The sequence below is a fragment of the Triturus cristatus genome, chromosome 7 (genome assembly GCF_964204655.1).
Source record: "Triturus cristatus chromosome 7, aTriCri1.1, whole genome shotgun sequence".
Taxonomy (NCBI): domain Eukaryota; kingdom Metazoa; phylum Chordata; class Amphibia; order Caudata; family Salamandridae; genus Triturus; species Triturus cristatus.
In genome coordinates, this window is record NC_140590.1 from 1181811464 (window position 1) to 1181825153 (window position 13690).

General features: G+C 47.1%; 1 long non-coding RNA gene across 1 annotated transcript in view; it reads left to right on the forward strand.

Moving 5' to 3' along the window:
* LOC146811402 (uncharacterized) overlaps positions 1-13415 on the forward strand; it is a 40197-nt gene extending 26782 nt beyond the window's left edge. Inside the window, exon 3 of the long non-coding RNA XR_014966734.1 lies at positions 13082-13415. This is a non-coding gene — a long non-coding RNA (uncharacterized LOC146811402). The remainder of the gene's footprint in view (positions 1-13081) is intronic.
* Positions 13416-13690: the final 275 nt, after the last annotated feature.

Here is a 13690-nt window from a genome sequence, read left to right on the forward strand (position 1 = left end):
GCAGTGACAGGAACAGCAAAATACAATTAGAGCGACACACTGTGCTAAAGACAGATTTTTAGCTTACGTGTTTTTAAGCCACGCCCTTAATTACATTGACCACGCCCCTTTAAGAGACTCCAGTTTTTTCATCCCCACTTAAAGCCCTGACTTCACCGTTCCCATGAGGGAGCTCACCCTGCTTTGAGGAGGGACCACACTGCTAGGAGGGACGATGTCCTCAAGCTGGCCTAATTCTGATGTGAGGTATTCTGTCAGGCCTGGCTTTGTACCTCACAGTCACACCACTCTGCGCGCTCCCAGTTACAGATTTGCATTTCCAGTTACAAATGTAGGCGACAAGTGCCGGGATGCAAAGCCATATAATGAAACCCCCAGGGCTGTCTGGGCCGTTCACATCCAGGTGGGAGATCCCTGGAGCTGTGACCGTCTTGTGTTTCACGAGGACCTGCCACGCTCTTGTGAGTCAGCGCCTGTTCACCTCTCCAGTATCTACCCTGGCGCTCGCTGCAACAACAAAGAAAAACACAAATGTGGAACATGGCAACACGTTTATTGGCACTTGGAAGGGGAGCTGGGTCTTCTTCGAGAACATAAAAATGAGTTGTGTGAGAGTCAATGAAAGCTACGCTTGCACTCCGCCCCGACCCCCACCCCCCTCCAGCCCTTCCCCCCCTTTAAATTCCCTATTGTTTTCCGTACATTTGGCTGCACGGTGTGGCTCAAGGCCGGAAGTCCACGAGGTGAAACGGCTGACAGAAATATTCACTGATTAGCCCTGATTTTGGCATACTATTGAATTTTCCAGGTCTTCAGGGCACTACGTTTAATACATCTTGGATTTATTTTAAGAGCCTATTAGGGTGCTTAAGGCGCCTACTGCAGACAGCCGAGTGCCCAAACTCAACAGGTTTCAATTCAATTCTAGTCAGATAGCTCAAGAGGTTCACGTCAGCTGCGAAGTTTATCTTAACATGCCACAGGCCCCAGTACTGTAGGGAGGTAAGTTACTCGGTTAAGGTGCATGCTGCGTAGCTGTGCGAGTTACCTGCACATAAAACGACCCGGTTGGGATCGGGTCCCCCGCTTCAAACCACACCACTCAGCTTCCGCAGGGGGCGATAACAAAGAGGTATTGAGTGCTGAATTCGAAGCAGGCTCGCGGTACCCGGCTGCAGAGAATATGTCATGTTCTAGCGCTTATTCTGGCAGGATACTGTGTCTGTGTAAAATTATTTCAGCGCTCACGCTTATTGCGTGGGTCTTCCTGGTGAGTGAATATCACCCGAAAAAGAGCCTGTTACCACTCCGGGTTTAAGGGACAAAACGGTGTTCTCGCAAATGGTATAAAAGACCATCTTTTCAAGAGTGTTTGTGGTCATGCTGTTAAAAAAAAAGCAAAGGTGTGGGCTCCAGCGCAGACTCCGTGTCTGCCATGTCAGCTGCGGCGACAAGACCGGAGGTAAGTCGGGCAAAGCGAAGGCCGAGACGCCATCGGAACCCGGCGGGAGAGCCTCTTCTGCTGCCCTGCGTTCAACTGCTGCAGCGCCTGACCGAGAGGAGTGAGCCCTGGGTCCCGGACACTGCAGGCACGCGCTGCAACGCCAACAACAACTCTCTCTTAGAGCGTCCCAGTTGGACTGCCTCGCATGACTGGTTTCTTATCTTTATGGGGCCATGTGTTTGGCCCCATAAAGATAAAAAACCTTTTACGCCAGCAGTAAGTCGGGGCAGCCAGTCCAACGGGGACGGCTCTAAAAGAGAAAAGTGTACGTCACGAGACGCTACTTTCCAATGGCTGGCCACCGTTTAGCATAAACGGTGACGCCAGCCAATGGAAAGGAGGGGCGGGGCTTAAAGCCCACTAGAGAAATCTAACCAAAACGTTAAATCTCGCCAGCGAGACTGCGCAAGTCTGCGCAGTCTTACGCCAGGTGAGACCTAATGAGCCCCCACTGAATGAACCAGTTCATCTAGAGGAAGTATGTAGATGTTAAACAAGTTATAGAGAGACAGTCTCCAAAGATAACATCCTCAAATTGGTCTTCTTGACATCACCATCCATTCAATATAAACCAGCCGTCCATCTTGATTAGACTGACTATTTCACCATCCTCACCACCTTGCACAGTGTTCAACCAACACTCTGAGGTCAACACAAAAGAGAACAAAAGACCTTCAGATCCTTCAATGACTCTTCCATCAACAAATTACAGCACAAATTCAACTCTCAACCTGCTACCCCCATCCTAGCATCCAAAGTAAACTCCTTCAAAACGACTTAAAAACTCAGTTCAGGAGAACCTCATGAATCCCCACACTCCAACTAAACCATTAAAGTTCAGCCTGAAAAATTCCATGCAAGATACTCAAAAGACAGTTTTAAAACAAACATTTCATCTGCAGATAGGAAAAAAAGTTGGAGAAAAGTAAAACCCCTGATGAACATGCACAACCAAAGCCCCTGTAAACCACACACAGAGAACATATCAAGTCAACCAAAGCCAAGTACCTTACAAACGCCATCATTTAAACCACCAAAAGAAGTACAATGCTGTTCGAGACAATCGAGACTATGAAGCATTGCTTCTACCCCCATGTCTACAGTGTAAAAAAAGGGATAAACCGGAAGCATATTGACAGCACCAATGCCGCTTATTCCCTTGCACCCACCCCATTGCTCTGCATCCCACAATGGCCATCCTTCAAGCCCCCGTCTGTTGCAGCCCTTGCCACACCCTCAACTCTACCTCCTATGATGATGTGTTACCTTCGTACTTCATCAAAGCCATCTCATAATAAGCGCTCTCACCCCAGATCACCATTGTCACCACCTCCCTCATTCAGGTCATATTCCTAGATGCCCTTGACCTCCCTCTTCTAAAGGTACCTAAACTTTACCCCGATACCCTTGTCAACTACTGACCATTCACTCATCTCAGTCTATGCACAACTCAAAGATCCCATCACTGCCAAAAGTCCCATTGATGACTACCGACCTGACATTCAATCATGCAATAGCATGGAAATAGCTACTTGGCAAATGATGGACCATGTCATCCTGACCACAAATAAAGATGACCTCTGCCTCCCGGTACTGCCAGACTTATCCCCTGTCATTAACACCATTGGCCATCCAATCCACATTGACAACCTTAAGTTTTGAATGGGATGCATTGCTGATGTTCTCCACTGGTTCTCGTTGGGCCTAACAAAGTGACATCAGTTTAGTCACATGGGTATCTCCGGATCCCAAAAATTCTCCATAACTTGCAAAAGGATCCACCTGTTCCCATGTCCTCTTCATTCTCTACAGGGAACTATTTGGGAATCATCTGACCGATTATATCAAAATATGCCAACAACACACAAATCTGCATGTAAATCACCTCCTCTCTAGACATTTAACAGCTCAAGCACTATCTGTCCCTTATACAGACCTAGATGTCCAGTACCTATCTGAAATTTAACACAAGCAAAACCAAAGTTCTCCTGTTTGCCAACCACAGCAAGCAATTAATCCAAACCTGGTTCTATGACATGAACCTGGAGCAATTAAAAGCCCAAATTTCAATCAATGCCAGGTTACCCAGATTTTCGACCTCACCTTCAAGAAACACTTCACAAAACAAACCGACAACCTTAGGACGAGCTCTACTAAAAAAAGAGCAATCATTCCTCCCGGAAAGTGACTTCAGAACTGCCATTTAAGCCCTTACACTCACACATTTGGATGGTAGCAACACCATCATCAGCTGCCTTCCAAAATACATACTAGCTGCACGAAGTCATCCTCCATGCCTCATCCAGGACCTGACAAAGTCTGACCACATCGCACCTAACCTGATGGCGCTCCACTGGTTCCCCCACCATCTTCAAAACTAGCCGCATCTTCTACTAAGCCATCACATCCAGCGCTCCCTCGTTAGATAGCCACTCATCTTCTCCGGTGGCTATCTGAACATCACAGCCAGGATGCCATCAGACAAGAAAAGAAAACAGAGCATAGGCCATCTCCGTCCATAAACCCAGGATCTGAAATGGCAACCCCAGCAGAAGTGCCTTCCATTGTTCACTTTGGGAAAGAGCTGTAGACACATCTCTTTAAAGACCACTAGATCATGATGTAGTAAACAGTCCACCTTTCCTTGGACCAAGCACCTCGCCTTGCAGATTTCTCTGATTGTATATCTGATTTCAACCCTGTAAAGTCTTCCTCGTCCATTCGACTAGCTTTGCACTATACACATACTACAAATATGAGTACATATGCGCCCATTGTGAGCAGACATCTTTGCCTAATGACCCTTTTATGCACCTGAGAGTAGCCATTTTCAAGCCTGTGAACCCTAGTCGAGTAGTGCCTTATGCCCCAATGTTGCTGCTATTCAGACTGCATGTACCAAAGTGACATTAGCCATAGAATAGTGGTAGTCCCTTGTCTTGGAAAACAAGGCTGTCTGGCCTGCCTCCAGCCACCCAGCACCCCCTCTCCTTTGTTCGGTGTCCGTTCTGGGATCGAAACATCTAAAACATTTCGATCCCAGAAAAGATCCTTGCTTCTTTTGTAAACAGGGAGGCGCCGCCACTTTCCTTCACTTCCTCACATACATTCCCAGATTCAGACTTGGCAGAGAATATTTCCAAAACACGAAAACGTCGGGGGATTGTTAGTGGTCAAACAATGGCCGGAGGACTGTCAGTCGCACGACACATGTTCCCTGCAAAGCCAGCTGTGAGACTTGCGCCTCTCTTCTGTAGGTTTACTAACGTTAGGCTTTTAGTAGTTAACTTTCCGCAACCTTTCCTGAGCACATTCACTCACACCAGGTGCCTTCCCAGTTGGCAGGTCCATTAGAGTCAAGCATCTCTGATGAAGTAACCCTATGCCATCATGTTGTATGTACGCATGTATGTATGTATATATGCATGAAGTGGTACTTGTATAGCTCCTCCTCAGTCCAGCTACATACTGCTAGATTGATGATCCAGCGCTTCATAGAGAATCACACTGTAAGTGCATGAAGAGAATGTGCTCATAGATAGAACAAAAAGTGCAGGGACTCGAAGTTATTCATAGAAGCCAGTGCTGCTGAATGCCCATCAATGCTGGCAAGTCTTGATTTCACCCCATGCCGCTTTCTTTCACCCCCCTGCACTTTCTGCCTCTTTAGCTCACTCATTCTGGTTCTTTTTCATCTGTTTGTTCTCCTTATTTCCCTGTTCTCTTCTCTTTCCCTTCCTCCCTTATCTGTCCTTCTCTCTTGCTCTGGGTCAAAGTCTGATGATGTAATATAAGTCCTGCTCCCCTAAAATGAGTGTTGGTGCTACCACCGGCACAAATTAAGGACTGCTTGCGTCTATAACCACCAAGTCGTACCAGAACTTAGGGAAGATTAAAATTGGTGAATCAGATGGTAACTGTTGCACAAGTATGAGGGCAGGCTCCTAGCCAGCCTTCCTGATGATTAAGAGCAACTGAGAAAATAAATCTTATTTAGACAGACTGGGAATTGAGAAAAAGGGCCAGAGCTGGTTACCTTTTTATATGGCCAGCTGCATTTGGACCTAAATGCTGGAGAGGAAAATGCTCTCCTTCTGGACTTTGGCACTGTGCCACTGTCGCAGAGGAGCCATTAATACACATATACTGCTCCTCCACAGGCGTAGCAGGATTGCAGGAAACACGTGTCCCCAGTCTCTGTGTCAGCAGGTATAAATACATATAGGGCAGCACTGTTTTTGCCAATCTACGGTGAGTTTCTTTTTTGCGGCCTCCAATCTCTAGGGATTTAGTGTATGTCCGGCGGTTATGATATGGGAAAGAAGAGTAGGCGAGAAGTTTGAAGACTGCGTGTTACCCTCTGTTAGATTACTTTGGTTCCCACCTGAGGCATAATTCCGCTTTTTTTAAACACAAAATATGATCAAGGAGATTGAATACTAATGTATTTGTGTAATGCCGTCAGTTTTTAATATGACTGTTGTACTTATCAAATATCTACGGATAAAAATGTATAATGAACGAATGGTTTCTTTTAAGTCTGACCTTGTATAAGTCATAGCAGTATACCTCCATGCAGGGGATTTGGGGCAGCTCTCTCCAACCCACTGGCCGGTTCATGTGTCTTTAGGTCAGCCCACTTCATCCCTTAGCTGCCTTGCATAGAGGGACGTTATTTTTCACACTTGCCAAAGACATACCTATTGGCTTTGCCAATGCTTGCATTTGGTGCTTGTAGTAGACATTCTCTATGCATTCATCTTCAGTTTTGAATGTTAAAGGGATCATCGAAATATAATCCTGGCGTTCATGAATTTACGTTGGCATCAAACACAGTGATTCATGGGTGAAATGCGGTACTTCCAATAGGACTATGCATATTTTTTAGAGAACACTACAGGCTTGATTGTCACTTGAATGGCAAGTAATTATTATTCTTATAGTGCCTACTAACCCTGACTTTGAAGCACTTTGCGGCGAGTAGCGCTGCTCCGGAATCCAAGGTTGGAGGTAGGTAGGTAGTAGGTTAACGATATGTGCTTCAGTTTCCTTTTAGTGTTAGCTGCGTTAGGTTTGTGCTCTCGAGGTCTCGCGCATCCACTCCAGTGTTTGAAACAGGTATAGATTCTTTGACATGATCCGTAAGGTAAGAAGTGGATGGAAGGTTTCCGATGAGGCAGAGTGTGGAGGAAAAGGGAGCCATGGATGGTATACATATATACATTATGCAGTCATACCTCTATAAAAAGCATAAACACATCTATATATTTATAAAGCTACATTATTGTCGTTTTCAGTTTATGTTCTTTTTTTCCTTATACAAGGACGCATAAAGCCTTACACATACACACATATATACGCTAGAAGTGCTGCTATGGCCCAAGTACCAGCCGTTGAACCCGCATCAGCAGGTGCCTCGCTCTTTTTCTTTGCTCTCCTCACAGCACCCTGTGGGTACCTCGTCCCAGTGCCCTAGCATAGTTCAAAGCGCTTATAAACATCTATATTGCTCGCTCGAGGCAGCAAGTGGATTTTCCGTTCTGAAGTCATGTGAACTGAGGTGTTTCGCAAGAGAAGAACGGGGATTGCCGAAGGTCACGCCGAGCGTCAGTGACGAAGCAGTGAATGGAACGCCTGATTCCTTTCTCTATTTGGCTTCTGTTTCGGGCTATGTTCCCCAGGAGTGGTTTCGTCCCACTTGGCCTACTACCAGGAGACAATGCGAGGCAGGTGTGGGAGGCGGGAAGTCTCCCGGGCCACGGGTAGAAGCCTGAAGCAGGTCTCCGCCGAGGCAACCCGTTTCCTTGTAAAAGGTGTGTCAGGTGCCCGCCCAAGGCAAACCAGGAGCGGCAGGAGGGCTAATATTGATCCAGTGACGCGGACGGCGCTGGTGGGAGAGCTGCGTGGGAGTGGGGTAGGAGCAGGTGGTTATCTACCTTCCGTCACTTCCGTTCTCACCTCGATTTAGGGGGCGTGCTTTCCATTGATGCAACAGGTGCAGTGGCACCAGGGCCCAGAGGCCTGAAGGGGCTCCCTCAACCCCTAATTTGTCTGCATTTTACAATTCAACCATCATCCTGAGGTCCCCTTTCTTTCCTTGCACTTGGGCCTGGGACACACTGGCTGTACCACTGTCACTGTGCCCACAGGCGAGTCACATTCCTGTGTCGTTAAACCCGACGTATGTAATCCGAGTCGCTTCCCTAACCTGCCATTGACACCGACACTTTGTTATAATAAGAATGCGCCTTCCCGCCTTACACCTGGGCCCAAGTCTAGCGCGGTTTTCAGAGACGTTCGCGCAGCACAAAGGTCTGCTATGCAGCTATAGAGGCAACAGACCTTTGAGTGCTAATGGAGTCTATGGCAGGACCGGAGGCTCAGATTATGCTTCTCAATTTCTTTACTACTCAAACAGCAGCCAATGAAAACACAGTAAATGTGTCAAAAACACTACATATCCCATGAGGCTTTGAACCACACCTCCATTATCAACCAATCAAACGTGTCCTGAATACACAAAATAGCGAGGCACCATCTTAACTGCCTCTTTCTTTGCTGCTCCGTAGTCAAGATAAGTGCCTCGTTATTCTCATTCACTACATGGTTATACTATTGCCCTTTGTTGGTTTATTAAGCTTATTAACTGTTGGCATATGTGATTTATTGCTGTGGTGTTACTCGCTTCACTTTTGGTTTAGCGCTGTCGCACTGCGATTGGCGCGCGTTCCAAGTACTGTGGTTTCTGTCAGTGCGTGTTGCGCTGTTCTCCGTATGCCCGTCTTTCATTTATTTTTTCCCCTTTATTAGTGATTCCAACCTCGCGACTGGGAGTTACTGGCCCGTTGGTTACGCGCGTCTCGCGCTCCGGGCTCAGTCGGCCGCCTTCTGGGAGCGAGATTCACGTCAGGCTGCCTATGTGCGTCTCAGGAGCCCACACGCACGTGTGCACGCGTAACCGAATTCCCAACAATACGCTGGAAGACGCCCTCCCCGGGCTAGAAAAACAGGGGAAAGCAGCAAGCAGTGCCTCTCGAGCCAGCCCCCCTGCCTCAGATAGGGATTTGCTTCATGCTATGTAGCGTTTTGGATTATCTTTAACCCTTTATTATCCTGCAATAGGAATTATCCATTTTTGGAGATCTCTGCTACTTAGGCAGGCAGGGCTAATTACCCTCCACTAGACCTATTTTGTAGAGGCTGTTTCTGGGTACCTTGTGCCGCACTGCTCCAGGTTTGCTCACTTGCGACGCCCTTTCTCATTAGAGAGTTGGGGTAGTAAAATTTGGCTTCCCTCTGGGGACTCAGAGATCAATATATTTACATATATTACTTTCATGATGTCGGTCTATGAGGAGGATGCTGCATATGGTCTTGCAGAGGATGAAGATTTCTATTACAAGGACAATGTTGAGGCTCTTGTTGAAAAGACCTTAGATAAGATGTTGGGTAAGGCCCTTTCCTCCGCCTTGTTGCCCATATCTCTCCGTCTGGACCAACTAGTAGGTACCACTCCTACCCGTCCTGCAGGAACCCCTAAACCCTCTCTTATTCCCCCCACCGAACCCCCGGGCCTTCCATGGCCCCATATGCACATTTATTTAAAGCTCCGGACCGCTAAGGAACATGACTACAACACGCTCCTTATGGCTCCTTCCCCGGTCCCTACCCCCTCCGCCCCCATCCCTCTGACTGACACTGATACTGATACTGATTCCTCTCACAAATCCCGCCCATGCAAACACGCCAAGAAGCGCAAACACTCCCTTTCGCCCGTTCAACCTTCCCCTTTCGCCTTTGAACCCTCCAACATCGTCCACCCCCGCTCTTATGATTGGGCGCCTGCCCCGGCAGTATATGCAAGCTAATCTACGCAAGAGCTTTGATAAGAAGGTCCAGGCCCGCTTACGATCTGAATGCCCGCGACCTGACCTTGCGAATAAAACTGCCTTGACACCCGAGATCGATACTTCCATGCAGACCTTTTTGAAAAAGTATCAAAAAGACCCTAAAAAAGGCATAGATCGGGCCCTTCGGACTGGTCAATATAAGCTTTTGGATTTCTCGGGGCCCCTGGCTAAAATTTTGGAGCTCGCGCTTCAGGCGCAGGAGACTAGGGCCGCAATCCACCCAGAGGTCCTTGCAGGCTGGACCCAAAGGGCGATCTGTCTTCTCGGAAATGCGAACTGTGCCCTCTCCTCCGAGAGACGCAAGTCAGTCCTCCTGCGGATCGACCCTCAACTTGTGGAATTAGCCTCTGCTGAACCAGGCCCGCTGGCTGAAGGATAGCTTTTTAGAGAACGATTTGTTAAGGACTTTGCAACATTTTTTAATACGTTCACTCCTCTTGATAAGTCGCAATCTTCACTCAAGAGGGTTTTCCACCCCTCTCTGGCAGGGCTGGTTGTGGCAGGGGACGCTCGACCGTCCGCTACAGTCACCCAAGTCCCCAGCGTGGCTTCGCACCTAGACGTAGGGGTTACACCCAGGAACCAGGCCAGATTTTACCCCACCAGATCCAGGGGTTGCCAGTGCCGGTACAACAGGGGCATCAACAGAGGCTACAGGAACAATGATGCCCTATCCTCAGGTAATTCCACCTCTCCTTCCTATCATTCCTCTGCACAGTTGGACAAAGATCACCTCAGATGCGTGGATCATTCACACTGTTCAGGGGTATCAAATAGAGTTAGTCGATGTTCCTTTTCAGGCACTTCCCCCCACTCCTCTCCATTTTTCCCTACGAGAACATTCTTTTATAGACTCAGAACTTCAGGAGCTTTTGGCCAAGCAGGCTATTGCTGTTGTACCCTTCATTCCCGAAGGTTTTTGCAGCAACGTCTTCCTGGTGAAAAAAGAAGGGAGGAGGACAGAGATTAGTGCTCAATCTCAGGGAATTCAATCCTTTTGTTGTATACAGACACTTCAAGATGGAAGGAATCCATCTTTTAGGAGATTTATTGCTAGAAAAGGATTGGATGGTCCGCTTGGACCTAAAGGACGCTTACTTAACAGTCCCCATTTTGCCCCTTCCATCAGAAATATCACCAATTTCAGTGGAAGGAGCAATGGTTCCATTATCTGTCCCTTCCCTTCGGCCTTTCCTCAGCACCGTGGGTTTTTACCAAACTGCTGAAAACAGTGACTACTCCTCTTCAAGAAATGGGCGTCCGCATGATGATTTATCTTGATGACATGCTTCTCATAGCACAGGACCCCACACTGCTATGCACTCACTTACAATGGATGATCTCTCTGTTAGAAGAGTTGGGTTTAGTGATCAACACCAAAAAATCCATGACTATCCCGTCTCAACAAGTAGACTTCCTAGGTTTTCAAATCGACTCGGTGAGTGCCTAATTGCTCCTCCTAGCGCCCAAGATCAAATCCATAAAGAGGGAGATACCAACGACTCTGTCGAAGCAGATGGTCTCTTTGAGGTCCCTGGCGAGGATTGTGGGTCTCCTTGCATCCTCGATTCAGGCTATCTTCCCAGGACCTCTCCACTACAGGGCGTTACAACGCCTCAAGATCCATTTTCTGCAGAAAAGGTTCTCGTACGATCATCTGATCGCTCTGTCTCAAGCTGCAATGGTGGCTCACTCATATGGAGGCCTGGAATGGCAAGGCCATCTTCGGAACCTTTCCAGACGTCATTATCGAGTCAGATGCCAGTAGATGGGGCTGGGTCGCAAGATGCGGAGATTATGCACTGGCGGTCAATGGTCCGCAGAAGAGTTAAAATTACACATCAACTGTCTAGAGTTGTTAGCCGGATCGTTTGCCATCAGATCGATCTCCCCTTTGCAATTGTTGCATCCTCCTGCGGATGGACAACATGTCAGCGGTACGCTACATAAATCGCCTAGGAGGAACGAAATCTCGGCTTCTGGCCAATACTGCAAGGGAATTTTGGCACTTCTGCCTGGCACAGAAGATCAGGATTGTAGCAGAATACATTCCCGGCAAGAGCAATCAGGTGGCGGATTGGAACGCCAGGTTTCTGAGAGACTTCAGCGACTGGAGACTCCATCCTTCTGTGTTTCTAGAGATCATGAGTATTCGAGGCCCCTGCCTGATAGACCTCTTTGCATCTTGCCTCAATTCTCAGCTTCCCCGCTTCTACAGCTGGAGACCGGATCTGATGGCGTTGGAGACGGACGCATTTCTGCATCACTGGGGGTCCCAGAGAAATTATGCCTTTCGCGTTGATTCCGAGAGTAGCAGCTTAGGTCTGGCGGCAGGCAACGTCATTAGTATTAGTCACTCCGTTATGGAAGACACAATCGTGGTTTCCAACTCTATTGGAGTTGTCAGTGGACCTGCCTTTCCAACTGCCAGTGTTTCCGATGCTGCTCCAGGACCCAGTGGGCTCCCCACATTCTCTGGTCCTTCAGAATCAATTAACCCTCATGGTTTGGATGCTCTCAGGAGACATGAACGAATTGAGGGCCTTTCATCAGCGGCTGACGAGTTTATACAACAGGCTTGGGCTCCATCCACCCACAAGCAATATCCTGCATCCTGGAAGCGATGGATGGGTTGGTGCCTCCAACGACAGGTGGATCCCGTGGGATCTGATTTGAAGGAAATACTACATTTTTAATCTGAATGTGCTGAATCAGGTCTGTCTTATAGGTCAGTGAATAATTTCAGGTCCGCCTTATCGGCCGGACATAATCACATTGATGGAAAACTAGTGGGAATGCATCCACTGGTGTGTAAGTTGTTGAAAGGCATCAGAGTTGCTCGCCTGCCACGACCCAGATACACTACATTATGGGATGTATCAAAAATTCTTTCCTTGTTAGAATCATGGTTGGACAATAAAGACTAATCTTTTAAATCAATTATCTGCAAGACTCACCATGTTGTTGTGTCTTATTTCATGTCGTAGAGTGTCTGATTTTCATGCTTTAGATTTGTCAGGAAGGGTTTTCGCTCCCCAGGGTGTTTCTTTCATCATCTCTAGAAGAACTAAATCGATGTCTCGTTCGGTTGAGTATCCCGCTTTCCCTCATAATGAGAAAGTATGTGTTTTGAAATGCTTAAAAATGTATGAAGAACGTACTTTAGCTCACAGATCGGACCCTCTGGGTCAGTTACTCTTGGCAATCCAGAAACCTTTTCGCCTGGTCTCAGCGGCCACTCTGGCACGTTGGGTTAGGTGGGTGATGGCTGAAACTGATATTGATATTTCTGTGTATGGTGCGCATTCCGCTAGAGGTGCTATGGCCTCGAAGGCTTTTATTATGCGTCCCCGTTTAGAGGACATTTAAAAAGCTGCAGATTGGCCTTCAAACTCAATGTTTAAAATATTTTATTATAAACCTATTGCTCATGTTTCTTCATAATCTGAGCCTGCAGTCCTGCCATAGAATACAACATTTTACAGCTTACGCAACAAGAATTTTAGATTCTATTAAGGACACGGAGGTGAGGATTATCCCACCCGTTAGGACAGGTAAGATTTACAACTGTCATGTTGTTTATGATGCATAAGATGTATGTTATTTTTTGCCCTACCCTGATACCATATTGGTGGTTCCTCGTTTTCAAACTTGTTTCTATTTTCAGGAACGGATTCCAAACAGAGTTGAATCTGCTTTTCCTCGTGACAAGGAAGCTGGCGTCCCTGGTGGATAGTTGTCTCGTCCGAGACTCGTTTTGGAGTTGCTCTCCGTTGAGAGTGAGAACTTGTGCTTATTATGTTTACTGGACTCTTGAGACTGCTTATTGCAAAGAAAGAGGTAGTCAAGATGGTGCCTCGCTATTTTGTGTATTCAGGACACGTTTGATTGGTGGATAATGGAGGCGTGGTTCAAAGCCTCATGGGATAGGTAGTGTTTTTTACATATTTACTGTGTTTTCATTGGCTGCTGTTTGAGTAGTAAAGAAATTGAGAAGCATAGTCCTCGCCTCCGTGTCCATAATAGAATCTAAAATTCTTGTCGCGAGCTGAAAAATGTTGGATTCTCACATCAAAAACTGTCTTGAGGGCGGAGCTAACCACTACAGCATCGAGAAGTGCGAAACCTCTGCGAATACAATCAAAGTGGACGTAAAGAGACGGGAATTTCTGACACTTCTGTAGGATTCACACAAAAAATGAAAAAGTTGTGCAAGTTGTCCTGGCCTTGTGTGAAATACTAGCACTACATGACAACAATGATGAAATTCAGTCTC